The following is a 24,203-nucleotide window of genomic DNA, read 5'->3' as shown; positions in this document are numbered from 1 at the left end:
GTTCCCAAGGTGATTCCACTTGCCTGGGCTGTGCAAAGGATCACACTCAGGGCCAGTCATGGGCAGGGATGGACGGGCTAATAATACCTTCTGGGGACTGGAAGTTTCTTCTTTAATGTTGTTTTTAATCTGGGGAGTCATCATCAGTAATTCATTACCTATTTATAAGAAACACTTGGATAACACCCTGCATACTGCGTTAAGCTAATTACTTGGACTAACACCAGGTGGCATTATTTCCTAAGGGTGAACCAGCCTCTGGCACTCCTGGCCTGGGCTCAGACTCCGGGCTGTGGAGCAGACACAGGTGTGGAAGGAAGGCCTCGGCTTCTGGCCCACAGCCAGATCTACTCACCGCAATTCACCAATAGTGTCCATGGTTGCTGCAGAAGGGGAAGGCCAAGTTCTGGGCATAGAAGGACAGCACCATTAATCCATCTTAGTGATCAGGGTTTGAGTTAATTATACCTTTTTATTTTCTGCGTTTCTAATGCTTTGACATCTGGGGGCCTTGCTGCCCCAGGAGAGAATGCCCCCCTCAGGGCTAGCTAATTCCTAGACATGGTAAAGACTCACAAGCGATGCTCTTCATAGGCAAACCAACCAATCCAGAGCCCATACCCCATCCTTCTCCTCTATCCAACTCTCACACTCTGGACCACTATCCATCTGCCCTAATCACCCCAGGGTCAGGTATGGGACAAGCAGAGACAGGCCCTACACCCCAGAACCTGCTGAAATTATTTAAACCAGAAATGCTTAAGCTTGCTTACCCTGCCTTACTTGTTCCCTCTCACAGGAAAATAAAGGCTCTGGCCCATGTTTTCCTTCCACTCTCCCTGCCTCCTCACTGACCCTGGTGCTTCTCTGTGTGGCCCTGCCTGGTGTAGTGTACCCCCTCCTCTTGGAATTGTCCTCTCAAAGGCAATTGTCTCCTGATCTGTTGGCCTTATCATACCTGAATAATAATAAGACCTACATTTTAAAACAGGGTTTCTATTGAAGCTGCTCATTTGTGAACCATATAAATGATTAGGCAGAGAGAAGGAATTAATATTTATTCTGTTTTTTATTATGTGACAGGCATTGTAATAGTCATTTTTAATCTATTATATAATAGTATTTTCCTGGTAACACTGTAGTGTAGATTTTTTTTTTTACAAAAACTCAAATAGTTTAAGTGCCATTTCCAAGGTCACAGAAGCTAAACCCAGGCTTTCTGGTTTCCAGCCAGACTTTCCCATTGCACTGGTTGTAGATAATTAAGACAGATTTCTTCTTGCTGTTACTTTATTCCCTCTTCCCTTCTCTTTTTAATGATCCCTGCTTACCCCATCCTCTACCACTTTTCTTTCCTTCTACTTTTCCATTTATTTATTTATTAGCAACTGTTTATTTTCCATCAACCTATTCCTTCAGACCAGTCTGAGACCTCAGGTCGAGGAGCAGTGAACATGGGAGTTGGAGCAGTCCATTCACTCTGAAATCCCTTCTTGGTCACAGCCTCTTCAGCTGAGGCCTGCTCTTCCTTTTCCATCTCTTCAGGATCCCTGTAGAAGCAGAGATCAGGCATGATCTCTGACGGGTGTTCACGGGAGGTGGTGCCACGCATGTGCAGAACTTCCCAGGCCAGCACCCAGCACATCAGACCCACTGAGTGGGCTCTCTTATTTGCTACACGGGATGGCAATGTCCACATAGCACAGAGGAGAGTCTGTGTTACAGGGAGCGATGGTAGACAGGTTAACGTAAGCCTCCTCTGTGAGAGGCTGGTGTCGGCCCTGGGATCAGTAACCACCGGAAGTCTTGGCTCCCCAAAGGCTGCCTGGATCTGGTTAGTGAAGGTTCCAGGAATGGAGCACCCACTATAGGAGTGGCTCCGATGGCAGTAGCAAGCTTCGGCACAACTCGCTGGCCAGAGGATATGACACTGACATCAGCCGGGTTTTCAATGGCAACAATCGTGCAAGCTGCCAACAGGACCTTCTCCCAAGTTCTCTCCAGATTTATGATATAGATGCCATGTAGATTCCTTTTGTAGGTGTGCTGTTCCATTTGGAAGTCGAGGTTGGTGACGCCTAAGTGGGTTCCTGCTGCAAGGAATTTGAGGACATCCTCCTCCTTTATTTGCAGGACATCAAGGGCTTCAGATATTGTGAAAGTTTCCCTTTAAGTTGTTATGGGAACGCAGAACAGCACCATATGGACCCCTGTCTGGGTAGTTCAGAAAGGCCCTACCTTTCCCCTTAAACAAAACAACGTCTTGGCAATGTTATTTGTGTGTGTGTTTCTTAACTAGGTGAAAATCTGAAAGACAAATCATAAATTCCAGGATATAATAAAATTTCTTCTTTTAACTACAAAAACTTTCCATTCTGAACTTATGTTTATTTTTACATTTTAAGTGCAATAATCCAATTTCAAATATATACTTTGTTTTAAATGCTTTTTAAAACGCCAGGGCCAAGATAGAGGAAAAGCTCTGGATTTATCCTCCCATGTGAAATAACTATAAATTCAGACAAAATATATGAAACAACAGCATTCAAGAAATTGGATCAGGTAACAGAAGACAGTGATCTCTGAGATGCAGGACACCAACTAGGTCATCCCCATGGTGGCCCTAACTTTCTGCCTAAAGAGTTTTTAGGCTGTGGTATAAGGAGGGGGAACCAAGCAGAGCCTAGTGGGCCCCCTGCACTGAACAGGTAGAGCTAATAGGGTTTAAGGAGGCAAAGTAACAGAGATGAGAAAGCTGCAGGTAAGGAGAACTCTAGAAAAACACAGAGGCTCCCCTCAAGTACTCAGTTGAGTGCTGTTCAGTGTATGTGTGTGAGGAAAGAACACCCTGAAAGGATAAAAGGGGGCAATACCTAGAGTCACACAGTAAATAGTATCTGTTATGACCAGCCAGGCTGGCAAACCTCCCAATCCATGAAGCACTGGGTAGTGTAATCAGACTGGTCTTGCCTCAGTAGTGGGGCCAAAACACTCTAGATTAAATGCTGCTCTTGTTGGGCCAAATGAAGCTTCAAAGCAAAACCTGAAAGCATCAAACTGTTTCCAAGTACTTTATGTTCCAAACAAAGGTCAAGAACATTTATGAAATACACAAATATGCAGCATTCAGCAAAGTACAGTAACAGGAATCCTATAAAAATTACCAAACATATAAGGAAGTAGAAGAATGTGGCTTAAAAGGAGGAGGAAAAATCTATCAATTGAAACACCAGAATTGACACAGATGATAGAATGAGTAAAACAAACAAACAAAAACCCCTTTAAAATGGTAATTCAGAAAGCTAGGCGTGGTACAGCCACTGTGGAGGACAGTATGGAGGTTCCTTAAAAAAAAACAAAAATAGAGCTACCATATGATGCAGCAATCCCACTCCTGTGCATATATCCAGAGAAAACCATATTTTGAAAAGATATATGTACCCCAGTGTTCATTGCAGCACTATTTACAATAGCCAGGACATGGAAGCAACCTAAATGTCCATCGATGGAAGAATGGATAAAGAAGATGTGGTATACGTATACATGGAATATTACTCAGCCATAAAAAAGAATGAAATAATGCCATTTTTAGCGACATGGATGGACCTAGAGATTATCATACTGAGTGAAGTCAGACAAAGACAAATACCATATGACATTGTTTATATGTGGAATTTAAAAAAAATGGTACAAATGAACCTATTTATAAAACAGAAATGGAGTCACAGATGAAGAAAAAAACGTACTGTTACCAAGGGGGGAAGGGGGGGAGGGATAAAGTGGGAGATTAGGATTGACATATACACATTACTATATATAAAATAGATAACTAATAAGGACCTACTGTATAGCCCAGGGACGTCTTCTCAATACTCTATAATGGCCTATATGGGAATAGAATCTAAAAGCGAGTGAATGTTTGTATAACTGATTCACTTTGCTCTACAGCAGAAACTAACACAGTTTTGTAAATCAACTAATACTCCAATAAAAATTAATTTTAAACAAAGCTGGGGGAAAATTAAACATGATAACCAGAGAAATGGAAGATGAAGTCCGAGTTGAGCTTCTAGAGATGAAAACTATAATGTCTGAAATAAAAAATATACCAGGTAAGATTAGCAAAAGATTAGACATAGTAGGAACAAAGATCAGTGAATTTGAAAATATAGCAAAAGAAACTATCCAAGTTTGTTAACCTCTTCTTATGCAATGTGTAATCCGTTGTTAATCCCATCCAGTGTACTTCTTCATTTTGTACTTTTCATCCTAAAAGTTTGATTTGTGTCTCTTTTATATTGTCCATGTTTCTACTTAAATTTGAAATGAAATAACTATTTTAATGTCCTTGTCAGCTAAATTTAACATCTGCATCAATTCTTTGTCATTTTCAAATGGCTGATTGATTTCTTCCCCGTCACTATGGTCATATTTTTATGCTTCTTTGGATGTCTAATAATTTTTTATTGGATACTAGACATTGTGAATTTTTTGGTGATGGTTAGATAGTTTTGTATTCCTATAAATATTCCTGAGCTTTGCTCTGGGATGCAGCTAAGTTATTTGGAAGTCGTTTGATCCTTTTAGGTCCTCCTTTTAAGACCTGTTATGTGGGACCAGAGTCATGTTTACTCTAGGGCTAATTGCTTCCCAATACTGAGGAAGACATTTCTGAGTACTCTACCCAACACCCCATGGATTATGAGGTGGGAACAGGCACTATTCCTAGTTAGTGTGAGCACCAGGTACTTGTCCCTCTAATCCTTTTGAGTGGTTCTTTCCTCAGTCTCAATACACTCCTCACATTAATACACTCATCAGTATTCTGTAGAAGTCATTAAAGGGACTCTCTGAGAATCTCTGAGGTTCTCTCTCTGTGCAGCTCTCTCCTCTCTGGTACTCTCTACTGGAAACTCTAGCTACCTTAGTTTCTCTGGACATTCAGAGAAGTGTCTCCTTATCTCATGCAGTCTTCTGGGCTTTTCCAGGTTTGCCTTTCCTAACCACAGTAGGATTTCTCCCAAGAGAGTAAGCCTGGGCAATCATAGGTCTCACTTTGTTTGTTCCCCATCTATCAGGGATCACTGTCCTCTGTTGCCTAATGTGAAATGTCTCAAAACCACTGTTTTGTGAATATTGTCCAGTTTAAAAGTATTAGGCAGGAGGGTAAATCTGGTCACTGTTACTCCATCTTAGTTAAAAGTAGAACCCCTGGATGATTTACATGTAATTTAATTATTGACTTGGTTGGCTTTATATCTACTATGTTGCTCAGGGTTTTCTGTTTGTTTGATTTGTTCTTTTCCATTATTTTCCTTTTCTTGCTCTCATTTGTATTAATTATTTATTCGTGATTTCATTTTATACATTATTAATTCATTCGTTACTTTTTTAAAAGGCTTTTTTTAGAGCAGTTTTAGGTTCACAGGAGAATAAAGAGGAAGGTACAGAGATGTCCCATGTACTCCATGTATGTACACCATACATGCACAGCTTTCCCTGTTATCAACATCCCCCACCAGAGTGGTCCATTTGTTACAGTTGATGAATCTACAATGACACATCATAATTACCCAAAGTCCATAGTTTACCTTAGGGTTCACTCGGTGTAAATTTCATGGGTTTGGACAAGTGTATAATGACATGTATCTATCGTTATAATATCATAGAGTATTTTCACTGCCTTAACAATGCTTGGTGCACTGCGTATTCATCCTTCCCCCTCCCCAACCTTGACATCCACTGATCATTTTTCTGTCTATATTTTTGCCTTTTCCAGAATGTTCTATAGTTGGAGTCATACAGATATAACCTTTTCAGATTGGCCTATTTCACTTAGTAATATGCATTTAAGGTTCCTACAGGTCTTTTCATGCTTGATAGCTCATTTCTTATTAGTGTGGAATAATTTTCCATTGTTTGGATGTACCACAGTTTATTTATCCATTCACCTACTGGAGAACATCTTGGTTGCTTCCAAGTTTTGGCAATTATGAATAACGCTGCTATAAACATCTGTGTTCAGGTTTTCGTGTGGATATAAGTTTTTAACTCCTTTGGGTAAATATCTAGGAGCACAATTACTGGATCATATGGTAAGAGTATGTTTAGTTTTGTAAGGAACCACCAAACTGTCTTCCAAAGTGGCTGTACCATTTTCCATTCCCATGAGCAATGTAGGAGAGTTCCTGTTGCTCCACAACCTCACCAGCATTTGGTGTTGTCAGTGTTCTGGATTTTGGCCATTCTTATAGGTGCATGGTGGTATCTCGTTTCAATTTGCATTTCCTTGATGATATATGAGGTAGAGGATCTTCTTATACACTATTTGCCATCTGTATGGCAGTGCTGAAATGTCTTTTAAGGTCTTTGGCCAATTTTCTAACCGGGTTTTTGTTTTCTTATTGTTGACTTTTACTAGTTCTTTGTATATATATATATGTATATATATATATATTTATTTATATATATATATATAGTTATTTTTTTGCAGTACGCGGGCCTCTCACTGTTGTGGCCTCTCCCGCTGCGGAGCACAGTCTCCGGACGCGCAGGCTCAGCGGCCATGGCTCACGGGCTTAGCCGCTCCGCGGCATGTGGGATCTTCCCGGACCGGGGCACGAACCCGCGTCCCCTGCATCGGCAGGCGGACTCCCAACCACTGCGCCACCAGGGAAGCCCTTGTTAAGCTTTTAGTTTACTTTTTACTTGTTTGTTTGGCAGCCTTATCTTTCTCCCAGGCTCTGCCAAAAGAGAGACACTGTGTGTGTCCCACCTTGCCTTTGAGGGTCTTGTTCCTCCTTGGAATCTGGTTAACTTAGTTGCCTTGTGAACTCAGATCACTCATGGGCTCTATAAAAGTTATAATTTTATAGTTTATCTAGCTTTTACTCATTGTTAGGACGGGAATAACATTCTTTCCAGCTCTCTTCATCCTGAGAGAAAGCCTCATTCTCTTAGCATCGAATTCACTCTTTTTAAAAAAAGTTTTGTTTAATCTTTTTAAATTATTATATTATTTTTTTTTTGGCTGTGTTGGGTCTTCCTTGCTGCACGTGGGATTTCTCTAGTTGCAGCGAGCGAGGGCTACTCTTCATTGTGGTGCGTGGGCTTCTCAGTGCGGTGGCTTCTCTTGTTGCAGAGGCTAGGCTCTAGGCACGTGGGCTTCAGTAGTTGTGGCTCACGGGCTCTAGAGCGCAGGCTCAGTAGTTGTGGCGCACGGGCTTAGTTGCTCCATGGCATGTGGGATCTTCCTGGACCAGGGATTGAACCTGTGTCCCCTGCACTGGCAGGCGGATTCTTAACCACTGCACCACCAAGGAAGTCCCTGAATTTACTCTTTTTCTTAATGGCCAGAAGAGGTGAGTCTCCCATTTCACACAAAGGAAACTGAGATCTTGGAGAGGTTATCCTCCTCGACTAGTAGGTGATGATGCTGGGACTCCTCAGCTACCAGAAATCTGTGAGGTCTTCATTGGGATGGAGGGGCAGGATGAGACAGCAGAAAGCTTGGGCACCCTGGGAGGTGAGAGAGCATGAGGAATAGTCGCTGCCCAAGGGGTGAGGGTCCAAATATTCACGCTTCGGTCGGAGGCAAGAATCGAGCTATCAACCCAAACCAAAAAGCCTGGCTGGGTGGCTTTCTGAAACATCACTGGCTAAGAATTGACCCACCCAGTGTAGGGGAAGAGGATTGTGGAGGACAGTGCTGATGCATCCACCACAACTCTGCTTTACACTCAGGATCCAGGACGATGCCTCACACCCCCCCTCCACCGCCTGCCCCCCTGACCTTCACAGCTGTGCTCTCCGCCACTCCCAGCCTACTCCATGCCCCTCCACGATGCAGACACACTAGCCTACTTGCTGTTTTTCAAACACGCTCCTCCCTTTCCTGACATTATTGACTTCTTCAAGGTGTTGCCTGAACCTGTAATGCCCAGTCTGACTCTCACAAAATGCCCTCAAGTCTGCCTTCCAAAGCTGAAGATAGGGAGAAACAACTCTGTGTGTATATGTGTGTGTGTGTCCATCCAAGAGAGTGATGAGGGCAACAGTGTGCATTGTGTATGTGAAATGAAAGTAAGGCTCTGGGTGTGACTGGCAGGAGGAGGGCGCCCCAGCAAAGGTGAGGGATGGCTCAGAGGGCACTCAGAGGGGAGCAGAGACAGGCAAAAATGGGCTTGCTCATTTTATCACAATTCTAGAGCAGCCCTGGAGAGATGCATCTCATCCATCAGTGCTAATGTTTTGGTGATGTAAGTGCCTAGCTACAAATGAGACAGAGTTAGTGCAGCAGGGTAACGATGACAGCTCTTGCTGGGGATGCTCTTCCAAGCCCGCTGCATGAAAAGGGACCCAGTGAGGTTGCCCCTGCTGCAGACAGAGGCGCAGACAGGGTAGGCACACTTAGGTGAATGGCTTGAGGGGTCGCGGAAGGTCTAATGCTAGAGTGGATGAAATCCCACGATTAGGGATTCAATACTTTACCATGTCCTCCATACCATGTCTTTTAAAATGCAAATCTAAGAAGGGTGATATGTTTGATTCCTTTGGTTTGGTTTTATGTGAACAGCATGGGCTTTGAATCCATTAGAACTGAGTTTAAATCCTCACCTTACCAATGACCAGCGATGAGCGCTGCGAACCTTTTGTTTTTAGTCTTTAAGCCTTCTGAGCATTCATTCCCTCGTCTGTAAAATGAGGACAATGATACCCACTTACAGGTATGTGAGGATGAAGTGAGATGGTGAACATAAAATGCCTCACACAGCATATCCCACAAGAATCACCCATTCACCCATTCATTCACCAAATATTTATTGAGCACCTACTAAAGGCCAGGCACCCCTCTACATGCTGGGCATTCAACAGTGAACAGGGCGAATTCCCCACCATCATGAAGTTCGTATTGTAGAACAAGGTGATAAAAAAGTAAATAAACAGGTAAATATAAAGTATGTCAGATAGTAAGTGCTCCAGGGAACAACAGAGCAAGGGGGTAGGGAGTATGGGGAAGGGGCATCATTCCAGTTTTATATGGGGTGTTCAAATGCCTCTTCCTTGAAGTGATATTTGAGCAGGGCCTGAAGGAAGTGAGGGTGTGAGTGCCAAAGATATTGGGGAGACAGTTGGTAGAGGAGCAAAGAGTGAACAAAGGTCTGGAGCCGGTGGCAGGCTGGGCAAGTGTGAGGGATGAGGGAGGGCAAGGAGGCCAGGGTGGCCTGAGCAGAGTGTGGACAGGAGCCATGGGAGAGGAAGAGGGACCGAGGGTGTTATATGTCCTGTAGGACTTGTGGGCCCATGAGAACCACAGCTTTTACCCTGAGATGGAGTCGTGGGAGGGTCATAAGAGAAGGGTGGCCCATGTTCACCCGGGGTGCTGTGTGGAGTGTAGATTGCAGGAAGGGGAAAGGTGTAGACACTGGGAGACCGTTCAGGGAGCCATGGTGATGTAAGGAGATGTTGTCTAGGACCTTGGTCCAACTGTGTGGCTGGTGAGAAGAGATCAGATCCTGGATAGAAAGTGGAGGCCACAGGATGTGCTGGTGAATGGAATGTGGTATAAGAGGGACAGCAAGGGGGACTACAAGGTGTTTGACTTGAGCGACTGGAAGGACAGACGTGCCAGTTACTGAAATGAGGAAATTGAAGGTGGTGGGCTACAAGTTGGTTTTGGATGTGTTTGTTGGACACCCAAGAGGAGCTGTCAGCTGACAGATGGATGCATGAGTCTGACATGCAGAGAAGAGGTTAAGGCTGGAGGGAGCAGTGGACAGAGGGAGGTAGGCCAGTGTCTCGGGACCATCCCTTCTTTCTCTCCATGTAGGTATGTCTGTAGGGGGGCATAAAGAAGGCACTGGAAGGAGGGCAGGGCTCTGACAGTTCACACCTAGGCCCCACCCCTTCCTAGTATGTGTTTTTTCAGATGATTGTCTGCTTTGAGCTCATCTATTTGTCCGTGGAGGAGGAGTTGGACCAGATCATCCTAAGGTCTGACACGTCATGGCTCTGTGCGTGTCTCATGGAGACTCAGACTCACTTAGAAGAGGTAACGCAGCAAACCATCCATAACCTGTGTGGGTCCATCTATCAGTTATCTACCTGGGAAGCAGAGGAAAGATCCTGAGGGTTAGAACCCACAGAGGCAGGTGCTAAGGGCGGGGGTGAGAGCCCATCTGGAAGGATGTGGGTGCTACTCTTCAGAGTAGAAGGGGCAAAAGATGGGTTTTGCATTGCTGCCCAGAGCAAGAAAGAGTGGACTGCCCACCCCTACTCTTCAGGAGCCTGGCCATCCCAGCTGCTGAGTGGCCTGTTCACCTTGCAGCTCAAACCTGAAAGCTCCATGTTCCTAAGAGAATTGACTGCCTTTCCTAAAGGAGGCTGTTTCCCTGCCTGAAAGCACTGATCACACTGCAGCTGCACAATTCGGTACAGGCTTCCAGTTCTACAACTAACTGAAGGAAACAGTTCTTTGGCCTGAAACCCGCCAGTCTGAGATGGGTGGCCCCTCAGAGAGTGTCCTAATGAGGCAGAAACTTCACTTGCTAAGAGAGAAATTAAACCGTGTCGTTAGTATTTCAAGTTATCAAAAGGGGGGCACTTATGGAATAAATTATCATGCAATAAAAAACAAAAGCAGGGCTTCCCTGGTGGCGCAGTGGTTGAGAGTCCGCCTGCCGATGCAGGGGACGCGGGTTTGTGCCCCGGTCCGGGAAGATCCCTCATGCCGCGGAGCGGCTGGGCCTGTGAGCCATGGCCGCTGAGCCTGCGCGTCCGAAGCCTGTGCTCCGCAACGGGAGAGGCCACAACAGTGAGAGGCCCCCGTACCGCAAAAAACAAACAAACAAAAAAACAAAAGCAGTCAAGTCAAATTAAGCAAGAATATAAGTTAAGCCATGAGTACAGAGCATGCTGGGATCTAAGTAAAAATGGTTGAGAATTACACCCAAAAAGTGGCTCCTTGCCAGGGTCATGCTGGTCAGAGGTGAGGCCCATGGTCAGAGGGTCGACAGAGTCCTAGGTCCACGCCATTCACAGCGGGGAATCGGATGCCACCTCCATTGGTCCAAGGAAGGCAGAGACAAGGACGATCGAAGGCGCTCAAACTCTGGTGTGTGGAAGAATCACTTTTCAAACTGAAGGAGTGCTATGTCCATCCCCAGAGATTCAGTATGTCTGGGATGTGGCCTGGGATTCTGTATCTTAACAAACACCTCAAATGAGTCTGCTTCAAGTGATCCTGTGCCACCCTTGAAGAAGCACTGGTATAGGAGGGGAAGGTCCCACCCAAGGAGGCTGGGGACTAGGGGAGGGTTTCAGTGTTTTAGTAGTGAGTTTTGCTGGCAGTGGAGATGGAAGCCTGGCCCTGGACATACCAGCAAGGCAGCAGTAGGATCAATTGCTAATTGAACCTGTTTGGGCTCATCCCTGGTGGCCAAGTATTGGGTCCATGTAAACAAGACCTACTCTTAGCCCCCAGATGACAGGCAGGGGAGTGGAGAAACTAGGAAGGCTGGTGGAGGATGTCTGTGACTCCACCTGGGATGAATAGGGAAGGGAGAAGAGGACCATTGGCAAACTCTAGGGTATGCCAACAAAATTTATGAGGGGCGTGTATATCTATTTGTGTTTCAACCATGGCTGACTTTGATAGGAAAGGACTTTGTTCCCCAAAGATTCATCAACAGGAGAGTTACCACTGGTGCTCCCTGGCTGAGTATAGGAGGACTTGTTTGTAAACAAAGAGTTAAATTTTACAGAGAAGAAAGCCCGTCACAGAAGCTTCCTTGTTGATCTAAAATGGGAGAATGCATTCTCAAGGGGTGGGCTTGCATGGCATTTCCCTGCCTCCTGGTGTGGAGGAGAGGGTAGGCTCTCCCATGAGGATGTATAAACTCACCAGCCTGTGGTTATGGATGAGGCCCCATTAGCTGGAGTGACCACCCCATGTAGGCTCATCACCTCCACCTGTGCCAACACAGTACTCTGGAAAAAGTACTAAAGTACTAGAGTACCTGGGCGATGAGACAGGTAAGCAAGTAATAGAGAAAGAGGGTGCAGACGCATCTCAAACCAGGCAGTAAAATTAGTCAACTTTTCAACCTGCAGCTGGAATAGAATCATTCAGCTGAGATCGTAATTTTGTTTCCTGAGGTAGCAATTTATAACCCTAGACAGGTATAAAATAACTATAGAGATAATGAAACACTGGATGCAGAATTCTTTCCAGTGGGTTATATTGTATGGGATTTGTAACAAGTCTTGAAATCATTCTACTGCTTTATATATGCTCTGTCTGCTTTTCTGTTTTTATGATGTTGGAAATGGGTAAGAGAATCTGACACACCACATTTGCAAGACTGATTTATTAATTTGCAGTTCTCATAATTGCTGAGAATAATTTTTCTCTTGTTAAGTCTGCCACGACAGGAGTTTCAATTACCTGGAAGAATCCAGTATATTGAATTTGTGATTGTACTTTCAAATGTCTGAGGAAGTGTGATTAATTAAAAAATAAATGAAGTAAATGTTTAAGAAGGATTTAATCTGTTACACTTAAGTTAATTGACATTAATCAAAGAGCCAGTAGAAACAATTTTTATACTTCTTTTTCATTGCTGGATTTGTACAGACGAAACTGATTTGTAGGCTGAGCTCGAAGGTTTAAGATAAACTAGGCTTTAAGAATTAAAACTTTGATATATTGCATATTAGATTTTGAATAAAAAACCACAATGAACTGTAATTAGTGTTTTCAAGGTACAGAAGTCTCCTTTCTCCATATGAAGAAAAGAAAAGAAAAAAATTATAGCCACATTCTCATCAGCTCCCTGCAGGATTGCTCCAGGTCTTGCCCCAAGTTGGTTGTTATTCCTCTTATTAATTTCTGCCAACCTTACGAGTCAAAAATGATATTTCATTATTGCTTTAATTTACATTTCTATGACTACAGAGAGGCTGAACATCTTTTCATCTTGAATTGGACATTTATGGTGGTGTCAGAATTTCTGCTGAAGCCTGAAAGCTAAAAACAGTACATGATACCGTGTGTGGGAATGTAAACTGGTACAGTCACTGTGGAAAACAGCATGGAGGGTCTTCAAAAAATTAAAAATAGAAATACCATATGATCCAGCAATTCCACTTTGGGAAATGTATTCAAAGAAAATGAAAACACTACCTGGAAATGATATATGTGCCCCCAAGTTCATTGCATCATTATTTACAATATCCAAGTTATGGAAACAACCTAAGTGTCCATCAGTGGATGAATGGATATATAAAATATATATTATATAAATTAATATGTATTTATGTATATTAATATGTATTATATTATTTAGCCATAAAAAAGAATGAAATATTGCCATTTGCGACACCATGGGTGGAACTTGAAGGCATTATGCTAAGTGAAATAAGTCAGACAAAGACAAATACTACATGATCTCACTTATATGTGGAATCCCCTTCCCCCACCCCCCCAAAAAAACCCCAAAGCTCATAAATACAGAGAACAGATCGGTGGGCTGGGCAAAAAGAGTGAAGAAAGTCAAAAGGTACAAACTTCCAGTTATAAAGTAGATAAGTGATGGGGAGGTAATGTACGGCATGGCTACTGTAGTTAATAATACTGTATTGCATATTGACAGTTGCTAAGAGTAAATCTTAAAAGTTCTCATCACAAGAAAAACATTCTCTAACTATGTATGGCAAAGTCCTAGGACCCACCACTGTGCTCACTCACGAACTGGATGCTGCCCCAGAAGGACACAGCTCATTCCAAAGCCAAGGCCAATCCTGCGGGCACTGCAGCGGGAGGCTGCCCTCCTTTCAACTAAATGGCAAATTCTTTCTTGAGGGGAGATCCGAACAGCACGCCTCCATGGTTGCCACGTCAACCAGTGGGATTAAATTACATTTAACTAGTGATGAAATACCCCCTCCTTCTATCCCTAGGGCAGGCAATGCTGTATTCTACAGGGCTCCACAGAGGGCCTCCAGCAAGATTGAGCCCTAGTTGCCTACAGCAGTAACCAGCTTGATGGCGTACCCTCACATCTGTTCCCCGCGATCACTTCTCAGGTGATCTGCATACAAGCCCTGGTCTCAAACTCTGCTGTGGTGGGAACCCAGGCTGAGAGGCTGGCTTACTGCGTCTCTTAGTTCAACAGTGCCCTCTTCTGTTGGTACAATGGAGTTCAGGTTCTTTGATGAATTGTGGTGTGTGTGCCATCATTAGTGGCATGCTTCTGATTCTGTGATACTCTCTGTTTCTAAGACACTTAAATTCAAATGTTTCTTCCTCCCTTCCTTTCACTATCAAGCCTCTAAGGGATACCTCCTCCTTCCAAATTACCCCCCCCCCAAAGTGCTTAAGGCTCACATACTTTCTCTGCTATTGTCATGCTATTACTGTTCTCCTTTTCTATTTCATAAGGCGTTATCATTATTGCTGTACTATATAGTCAATATTACTTAGATTTACTCACATCTTTACTATTTTATTTTCTCATTATTCTTTCCCACATATCAGATATTTCTTCGGGAATAATTTTTCTTCTTTCTAAAGAATCTTCTGGATTTCTTTTTAGTGATGGTCTTTGGTGGTCAACTCCTTCAGTTTTTGTTTGCCTCAAAATAATTTTGTTAACCTTTGTATTTGAAAAATATTTTTTATTGTTGTATAATCCTAGTTATTTTTTCTCTCAGCAAATTAAAGATATGATTCCACTATATTCTGTTGTTCATTATTGTCTTTGAGCAGACACTTATCTGTTTAATTGTCAATTTTAGAGCCAATTTCTCTTTTCTCTGCTTCAAAGATTTTTTTATCTGCTGTCCTGTAGTCTTTACATGGATTTACTTATTTATTTATTGGCCACGCCGCACAGCATGTGGGATCTTAGTTCCCCAACCAGGGGTCGAACCCGCACTCCCTGCAGTGGAGGCACTGAGTCTTAACCACTGGACCACCAGGGAAGTCCCTGGATTTATTTATAAAATTTATTTTATTTAATAAACATTTAGCCCTTTACTAGGCGTTAGACATTTCTAAGCTCCTTGAATATCAAGGATATCAAGGAATATCCTTTAAATCTCAAAACAACCTTATGAGGTAGGTGTTATTAAATGTCTTTTCATATGAGTAGACTGAGGCCCGGAGAGGTTAGGTAACATCCCTAAGTTTACACAGCTAGTAAATGGTAGAGCCATGATTTCAACCAATGTAGTCTGAGGGGTCAGGAAGAAGACAGTCTAAAGGAGAATTCAGGTTTTCTAGTATGGTTTGGGAATATGGTGGTGCCTAAAAGAAGGAAAAAGTGTTGTGATGATTAATTTTTTTTTTTTTTTCGGTACGCGGGCCTCTCACTGTTGTGGCCTCTCCCGTTGCGGAGCACAGGCTCTGGATGCGCAGGCTCAGCGGCCATGGCTCACGGGCCCAGCCGCTCTGCGGCACGTGGGATCTTCCCGGACCGGGGCACGAACCCGTGTCCCCTGCATCAGCAGGCGGACTCTCAATCACTGCGCCACCAGGGAAGCCCTGATGATTAATTTTATATATCAACTCTACTGGGTCATAGGGTGCTCAGCTATTTGGTCAAACATTACTCCGAAAACCAAAATCTGTATTAGTTCTCCAGAGAAACAGAAGCAACAGGAGATATTTATATCTATTTACTATTTATCCATCTATCTATCCCCGCCCCACACACACTCTTTTTTTTTTTTAATTGTAAGGGATTAGCTCACGTGATTATGGAGGCTGAGAAGGCCCGGATCAGCAGTTGTCAAGCTGGAGCCCCAGGAGAGCTAATGGTGTAGCCCCTGTGTGAAGGCCGGCAGTCTTAAAACCCAGGAAGAGCTGCTGTTTCAGTTTGAGTCCGAAGGCAGGAAAACACTGATGTCCCAGTTTGAAGGCAGTGAGGCAGGAGGAAGTGCGGCGATGGGCACGTGCTTGTGGAATTCACCGGTCTTGCCGTGTTCACCAGCACCCTGAAGCAGATGGCTCGATTCGACAGTGGAATGGCCTCTCGAAGACTCAATTATCGTGCCAGCTAGGTGGCGATATGTTGCAGGACTGGGGCATGGTTCTCCAGAAAGCTACATAGGCTCCGAATCAGCACCCAATATATGATGCCCTTCCTTGCATTGCCCAGATTCACAGGTCCAGGCATCAAGGGGTGGGAATGGGAGCGTCACCCCTCACGATGACTCCTAGTGACCCACTAGCAAAATTTTTGCTTCCTGTTCCCATGACCTTATGCTCTGCTGGCATAGAGGTCTTCGTTCCAGAGGGAGGAATGCTTGCCCCAGAAGACACAACAATGATTCCATTAAACTGAGAGTTAAGACTTCCGCTCAGTCACTTTGAGCTCCTCATGCCTCTGAATCAACAGGCAGAGAAGGGAGTTACTGTGCTGACTTATGTGACTGAGCCCGACTATCAAAGAGAGATTGGACTGTGACTCCACAAGGGCAGTAAAGAGGAATATGTCGGGACTATGGGAGATTCCTTAGGGTGTTTTAAAATATTACCATGCCCTGTGATTAAGATCAATGGAAAACGGCAGCTACCCAATCCAGGCAGGACTATGAATGGCTCAGACCCTTCAGGAATGAAGGTTTGGGTCACCCTACCGTGAAGCAAAAGGAAGATGGGATGAGTGAATGAGTAGTGGAAGAAGAAATATATTATATATATTATAATTTGTATTATTATATATATCTATATATAAGATACATAATACATATATTAAGTATTTTTGTTTTCTTCCCTGTCTTATTCCTTTATCATGAATCATAACATGTATTGACTTTATATGATCATATTTAAGTATTGTTAATTTAACATCATAGTATTTAAGCTACAAGATATCAAGAAGAAGAGGAAATGTCACTCAAGGACTTTACTTCCTCTTTTGGGGGAGGAGCTAGTGCATTTTTCAGTTGTACATAGGACAATTGTCTCGTGTGAGGTGGAATTATGACCTTCTTATTGTCTTTATTTGGAAATTACATATGGTTTAAGATGATGTGATAGGTGCCAGGTTGACAAGGGTGGCCTTGTGATGCTTACTTAATTTTACGTGTCAACTTGACGGGGCCATGGGATGCCCAGATATTTGGCCAAATGTTATCCTGGTGTCTCTGTGAAGGTGTTTTTGAAGGAGCTTAACATTTAACCTGACAGATGGAGTAAAGCGGATTGCCCTCCATACCGTGGGTGGGCCTCTTTCAATCAGTTGAAGACCTGAATAGCACAAAAAAAGACTGACCCTCCCCTGAATAAGAGGGGGTTGAAGATGAGGTACAGAGATTCAGAGATGACCACGGTGAATCTGTGTGTCTATTTCTAGTCATAGTTATGAAGCCACCCGTCAAAAACACAAGCCTGAAACTCAGGAGCTTCTGCTGAAGACACAGATTTAGGGGCGGTCAGCACAGTTCTTAGAACAATGTCAGTGTACGTAATTATCCACGCAAAGCAGGACCCTTAGAAGATACAGTGCTTCACGAGAGTTGTTCTCAATGTGTGGGCCAGAGCCTCGCCTCACAAACGTCTGAGATGCTAGTTAGAGAAACACATTCCTAGGTTCCCTCCTGACTGAGTTAAAACCTCAGGTAGAGCCCAGGAATCCTCATTTTCAACAAGCATCCGGATGACTTTCCTGCACACCTAAGTCAGAGAACGCCTGCCCAGCGAGAAGGCAAACTGCCTTCCAGGAGAGCTGCGTGCCCGACAGGTAGACAGGTGGCTCCTGACTCGCTAGATGGCGCCAAACCACATGAAATCTCCAGTTCTGCGCTCAGTCGCTCAGCCGGAATATAAAAAGGACTTGTAAAAGGCTCCTCTGGATCCTTTAAAAGAAACTCTGTAAGAGGGTTTCTGCCAACCCTTTCCCACAGTGAAGGAATGACAAAGACTAAAACACCTACACTGACACTGTCCGTCACCCCGAGGAAGCTCTGCCCCGAAGAGCCTAGAGCGATGGGTAGGGAGCAGGTAGAATCCTCTACTGACTGACTTCCTTGGGCCACACTTGTTCCATCACACAGGTCTAGGAGGTATTGGTGAGAGTCTCCTCAGACCCAGTGAGAGGCACAGCTGTGGAGAGCCAGGGGTCTGCTCCCTCCCACCCGGGTGTCCATGTGTCCCCAGCACAGGCCAAGCTTTATGTTTCATGGTCAGACACAAGGGCCTGGGTTGCCCCGCAGAGCCAGGGGCATCCTGTATCCTTTTCCTCAGAAGCAATAGCTCTACATCTTGTGTCAGAGGAGGATTAGTGGAGGGAAGAGTAGACCCGGGGGACCACGGGGTATGCGAAGAGGGAAGACAAGAGTACCACAAGCTGAGAAGAGGGAGCAAACAGGAGAGCTCAGTCAGGAACCCCTGGGAGAGAGAAGATACACCTGAACAGGGTGACCGAGGAGGGTTTCATGAGAGAGCAGGGTACGAGAGAAGGGGCAGGATTACGGAAAACCAACCAGAGATGATGTATCCAGCAATGCTAGCAACAGTGGGGAGAGAGCCATTACCATCCTTGGGCCAAGGGTCCAGTGCAAGGGCAGTGACTGGAATCTAGCGGGAGAACCAGGACTTGGAGTGCCAGGGCTGGGGAAATGCCCCTACCTTGCCTTCCTCGCGTCTCCTCTGCCTGCTTCCTCCCATCTCTCTTCCTTGGATCTCCGTGGGGGCCTCCCTTTGCCAAGCCCAGTGGGAAGCTAGAGGGCAGGGGAGCCTTTGATGCTGGTGTGAAGTTCAGCCAAGGCAGAGGGCAGAGAGGAGAAGGCAGAACAGGGATCGTGGAAGAACAAGACGAGGCTATCAGCATGAGAGACCGGGACCAGGAAAGACGCCCTTTGGTGTTCAGCCCTTCGCAATTTCAACATGATGCTGGGAGCAGGTGCTGAATTTTGGGAGCCATAGGTGCCTGTGCTTGGCCCTAAAACTTACTCCACGGTAGACACTTGGGGCAGGTTTCTTAATGCCTAACGTGGAACAGCGGGAACGACCATGTGCATCTTCCATGTTTTGTGCAGATTCAAAGAGATAACGTGTGCCTATCACACGAGCCTGGCTGGGGACAGCGTGGGGGAGATGGGGGTACCCAGGGCAAGGGTCTCTCCTCTTGCCATGTCCTCCCTGTATGCGTAGGAATCCAGAGGGTTGGCCAGAGACTTCTATTCCCATGGCTGTGCTTAGTGGCTTAGAACTGAATCAGACTAGCCCTCAGCTTGGCCATTAGGTCCCAGGACAAGTGCAAGGGCTCTCCTGCTGCATTCTCTGGACCAAGGACAGCGCAGGGACCGAGAGGCAGCAGGCCAGCTGCAGGCCTGGTCAGACTGGGCTGGGCCCATTCAGTGGCCCCCAACCCATCCTTTCAACACACAGTCCGGGGACCTGAATTCTACTTTTCTGAGCCGGGGAGCCTTGACGTCTCCACGATCATCTGCGTGGTTGTTCGTCAATCCTCTCCTTGCCCCAGTGCCCTCCCACTCCTCAGTCCTGCCCTTCTCATTCTCAGGGCCTCGGGGAACATCCACAACTCCAGGCGGGCCGGACGGTGCTCCTGGAGCCCAGGGCTGAGCTTGGAGATCTGCTCCGGCAATAAGGCGACGGCAATAAGGCGACCTCAGGGTCAAAGAAATGACCATTTACCATGACCGGAGTTTGGACTAGATTGGCTCCGAGGCTGGGTAGGGCTTTGAAGGGAGGACTGGGGTCCTTTGGTTCCCCGCACACCCAGATTGGGAGGAAGCTGTGTCCCCCGCAAGGCCCAGCACCAGCCTTGTTTCTACAGCCCGCCCACTTCCCGTCACGTGCACAGTCCGCTCCCTCTGACACACACCGCACGTCCCGCCACGTCCACCGCCAGCGGGAGAGGACCACACCGGACAGCAAGGACTGCGGAGGCAGGGCCGGGCGGGCCTGGGTCTCCCCTGCACAGTAAGCCTGAAATGTGACCCTCATATTGTCTCCAAACGTGGTCATTCAGTTGGTGCTTTTTTGTTAAAAAGCATCAAAGAATAATGTATAAATTGCCCTTTTTTTTTTTTTTTTTTTGCGGTACGCGGGCCTCTCACTGCTGTGGCCTCTCCCGTTGCGGAGCACAGACTCCGGATGCGCAGGCTCAGCGGCCATGGCCCACGGGCCCAGCCGCTCCACGGCATGTGAGATCCTCCCAGACCGGGGCACGAACCCGTGTCCCCTGCATCGGCAGGCGGACTCTCAACCGCTGCACCACCAGGGAAGCCCTAAATTGCCCTTTTTATGACCCCATTTTGGCATTTATCCATTTCTTAAAAATAGAAGCTTCAAGAAATGGAAGTAGATGGGGTCTTTCTCAGGTTATGAAGGCCTTGCCCCAGAGGGTCACAGAGGATCTGAAACGGAGCAGGTACTTCATAGTACCGGTGAGTTCTAGCGCGCGTCTCCTCCCTCCCCTCTGAGGGAGCCCTGGTCCACCTGTGAAGCAGAGGTGGGGAGGGCCCGTGCCTGGTGGCGGGAGGGGGCAGGTGAGGGGGGCGGGGGTGGGGGCGGGTGAGGGTGTGGGGGGAGGGCGGGGGTGGGGGCGAGTGAGGGTGTGGGAGGAGGGCGGGGGTGGGAGGGGAGGGTGCTGCCCAGCCTTCCCTGCTTCCTCCCGGTGGGCAGCTGGCTCTTCCCCAACACAGGGTCTCGGCGGAGGTCCACTCAAGAGGCCGTGCCTCGCAGCCCAGCGTCTCCACTGCCAAAACACACACACACACACACGCGCGCACACACACACACATACGCACACGGACACGCGTGCACACACACACAGACACACACACACACACACACACTATGCCCAGGGGTTGCTGCAGAGAATTCTCTGGACACCAGTTCTGCAGACTGGGAGCAGAGTGGGCATCAGAGCCTCAGGAGTCTCAGAAACACACACCCGGCTAGCAAAAATCACTAACTCTGGACCCTGACCTCCAGAGGGAGAAGACTTGGCAGGCAGAAGGGCCACTGAGGACTACAGATGTGTCAAGGGAGCACAGTGAGGTCAGGCTGCTTATTAACTTGCTAATGGGACAGGCACTGGGATTCCTGGAGAGGGGAGTGGCGATGATAACAGTACAATAGCCAGCATTTACTTCTGGCCAGGAACCGGGCTAAAAGGTTTTACAGACATTACCAGCCACCCCACACTGTGGATATCACTTTTCCCACTCCAGAGATAAGGAAACAGGAGGGCTGACAGAGGTTAGGTAACTTGCTGGCTCACGCAGGAGTAAGGGGTGGAGGATTACAGACTAGATGTTTCATGTCCCCATTCCTGGAAGAGAAGGAGAGAGGGAGGGAGGGGAAGGAGAGTCTAGCAGCAGACCCCAAAGTAGGCCAAAGTGGCTAAGAGGTAGCATTACTGAGAGCCTAAGTCTGAGCTCCCTCCCCGATTTTAAAATCCAATCTCTCTTGAAATTTAAACCACACACTATTTCTTCTTAGCTGCAAGTCTTCTCTCCCTCCCTTCTTCCTTCCTGCTGCCTTCCTTCCTTCCCTCCTTTTTTGTTCATCTGCCATGTGATGCCATGTACTGTGCTCTGCTCTAGGCCTCTTGGATAATGAAAATGTGCAAGTGCTTTGAGAATCCTGGAGGGAGAGCTCTATCTAGAGGAGGAGCCGGGAAGCCTTCCCCAGAGGAGGAGGAATTTTAGTTCAGTCTAGAAGGATTGTTTGGCTTTGGTGTGGGAATCCTTCTGATAGAGAAGTAGAGGTAGGGACTGTAGGCGGAGGGAAGAGCATGTTAGAAAGCTGAACCCAAGAAACTCTCTCCACTAGACTCTACCTGCGGTATCCATAAACTAAAGGAAATTCCTCTCTTCTCCAGGTCCCCCAAATTGACAAAGGTTTCTGGCTTTCCAGGAAATGACCTTCTTTACCGTCTGTGAGAATGGGACCCTAGAACTCAGGAACCCAACTTATAATTCCAGTAGGGCTTTGTGGGCATCAGTTTGATGAGTAAAGTCAGGCCTTGCTCCTTAAAAGAGGCTGCTCATACCTAATTCAATGAGGATCATTCTCAAGTGTGACACTCCAGCTAAGGTCTTGGTTGCACAATCCATTTGCCCAATTATATCCTGGTAAGAACTTGTGCAAGTGACTGCATCACCACGGAAAGTAAGAATTCAGAACTTCTGATTTGCAGTCCAGGGATAATCAGATATCATTTAAAAAAATTAATTAGTTCATTTATTTATTTTTTGGTTGCATTGGATCTTTGTTGCTGCGTGCGGGCTTTCTCTAGTTGCGGCGAGCGGGGGCTACTCTTCGTTGTGGTGCGCAGGCTTCTCACTGCGGTGGCTTCTCTTGTTGCAGAACAGGGGCTCTAGGTGCGGGGGCTTCAGTAGTCATGGCACGCGGACTCAGTAGTTGTGGCTCATGGGCTCTAGAGCACAGGATCAGTAGTTGTGGTGCACGGGCTTAGTTGATCGGCAGCATGTGGGATCTTCCTGAACCAGGGCTTGAACCATGTCCCCTGCATTGGCAGGCGGATTGTTAACCACTGCGCCACGAGGGTAGTCTCCAGATACCATTTTTAAATGTTTTACTTCGGTTTACAAAAGTAGAGTTTACTAAATTGAGTTGGTTTATGGAAAGTTTAGGAAGAAAGTAAAATGACGTTCTTAAATACATGAAAATGATATCAACAGTATTCAAAATGAATAGTCACAAAAATGTTTTTCATTAGTTCATTCAGTCTTATGTCATTAATTCTTGTTCTGCTGGATCTTGGGTTAGTAGTCTGTTTTCATGAAGCTGAAGCTGTCTGTTTCTGAACTAAAAGCAGTCCTGGAAATCTTGCTGTTTTCTGAACGTTGTCTAAGCAGAGCCAGCACAGAATCCTGGACCTGAGAGATTACTCTTTGAAGCATCAATAGTTCGTAGGATGTGGTACAGTCCATCTCCACAAGGTGGGCTCTAAGACTGTCCTTTGCTGAAGACACAAACGCTGGTCTGTAGCTTATAGAAGAGACTTCAAGCAAGCAACTTGCTTGAAGACAATGAGACAAAAGCTATCTGTAAATGATGATGGGAGACTGAATATACCAATGGACTAAGGCCAGACTATATATAAAAGTAGAACTCTGACCCACAACCTGCAGCAACCAGCCCACGAAGCCAACCCGTCCAAGAAGCCAAATGATAATTCCTGGAGCAATCAGCCCCAAATGGCCAACACTTGATTAAAAACTGACAGCTTCCTGAATTTTTGCCCTAGCTTCCAACTTAGAGCCAACCAGCAAAGCTAAATGTGTCCCCCCCCCCAACCAATCACACAGGGTATGCCATTTCTAGTTGGCCACCTCCAGTTTCTCCAAGTCAACAGCCTCCAATCAGGGCATACTTGAAGCCTTCCCTTTTTTCCCACTACAGAGCTTTCCCACTCCTCTGCCCGCCTTTGAGTTTCTGCCAAGATGCAAGCAATGGTGGCTGACTCCCTTGTTATAGTAAGCTCAGAAAAAATAGGCTTTGCTTATTTTCATTTGGGTGGTTTTTTAAAAAAACTTCCACAACACAGAAATAATAATGGCTATGGTTATTTTATAATTGACCATTTTCAAATGTGAAAGGTCTGATGAAGTTTCGTAACATGAAAAATACACTGGTTGAAGAAATTTGGTTGTCTCAATGGCACATAAAATAAAGATAGAAAAATCTTAAGGTTAACATATAATAGTCTGAAGGCATATTTTTTTCTTAGAATATTAAGTAAAAAGATTCAATAGATAACTAATAAGAACCTGCTGTATATAAAAAAAATATTCAATAGGTATAGAGTAGGGCCTAGATATTTGAATTTTTATAAAACTCCAAGAATAAGTCTGATGTGCATCCGGCTTGACATCCACTGGCCTAGAAGATGCTTTATGCAAATAAAAGAAGATTGTGGCCAATTAAACATTTTAATAAGATGCAAAATTATTATGGCCAACAAGATACTGTTGTTTTCTAATATCAGGCAAAGCACCTCCAGGACTCTGACAAGTGTGGGAAAATGCTGCAAAACGACTTCATCAGAGTTTTGATCAGTTATCCTAGAGGGAAAAAAACATTATAACAGCAAGGGTATTGACCATTACCCAGGGACTTCCCACAAAGCATACAATTCCTGGAATATTTATATTAATAACATTTTATCTATCCAAATTTAACCTAGGGTAGAATGAGT

General features: G+C 45.5%; 1 pseudogene; it reads right to left on the bottom strand.

Moving 5' to 3' along the window:
- Positions 1-238: 238 nt before the first annotated feature.
- Positions 239-24,203, bottom strand: part of LOC113611702 (40S ribosomal protein SA-like) — a 108,634-nt pseudogene continuing 84,669 nt past the window's right edge.

Source organism: Aethalodelphis obliquidens, unplaced genomic scaffold (assembly GCF_003676395.1).
Source record: "Aethalodelphis obliquidens isolate GAN/ISIS:26980383/991018 unplaced genomic scaffold, ASM367639v1 scaffold70, whole genome shotgun sequence".
NCBI classification, from domain to species: Eukaryota; Metazoa; Chordata; class Mammalia; order Artiodactyla; family Delphinidae; genus Aethalodelphis; species Aethalodelphis obliquidens.
This window is presented reverse-complemented; position numbering and strand designations above follow the sequence as displayed.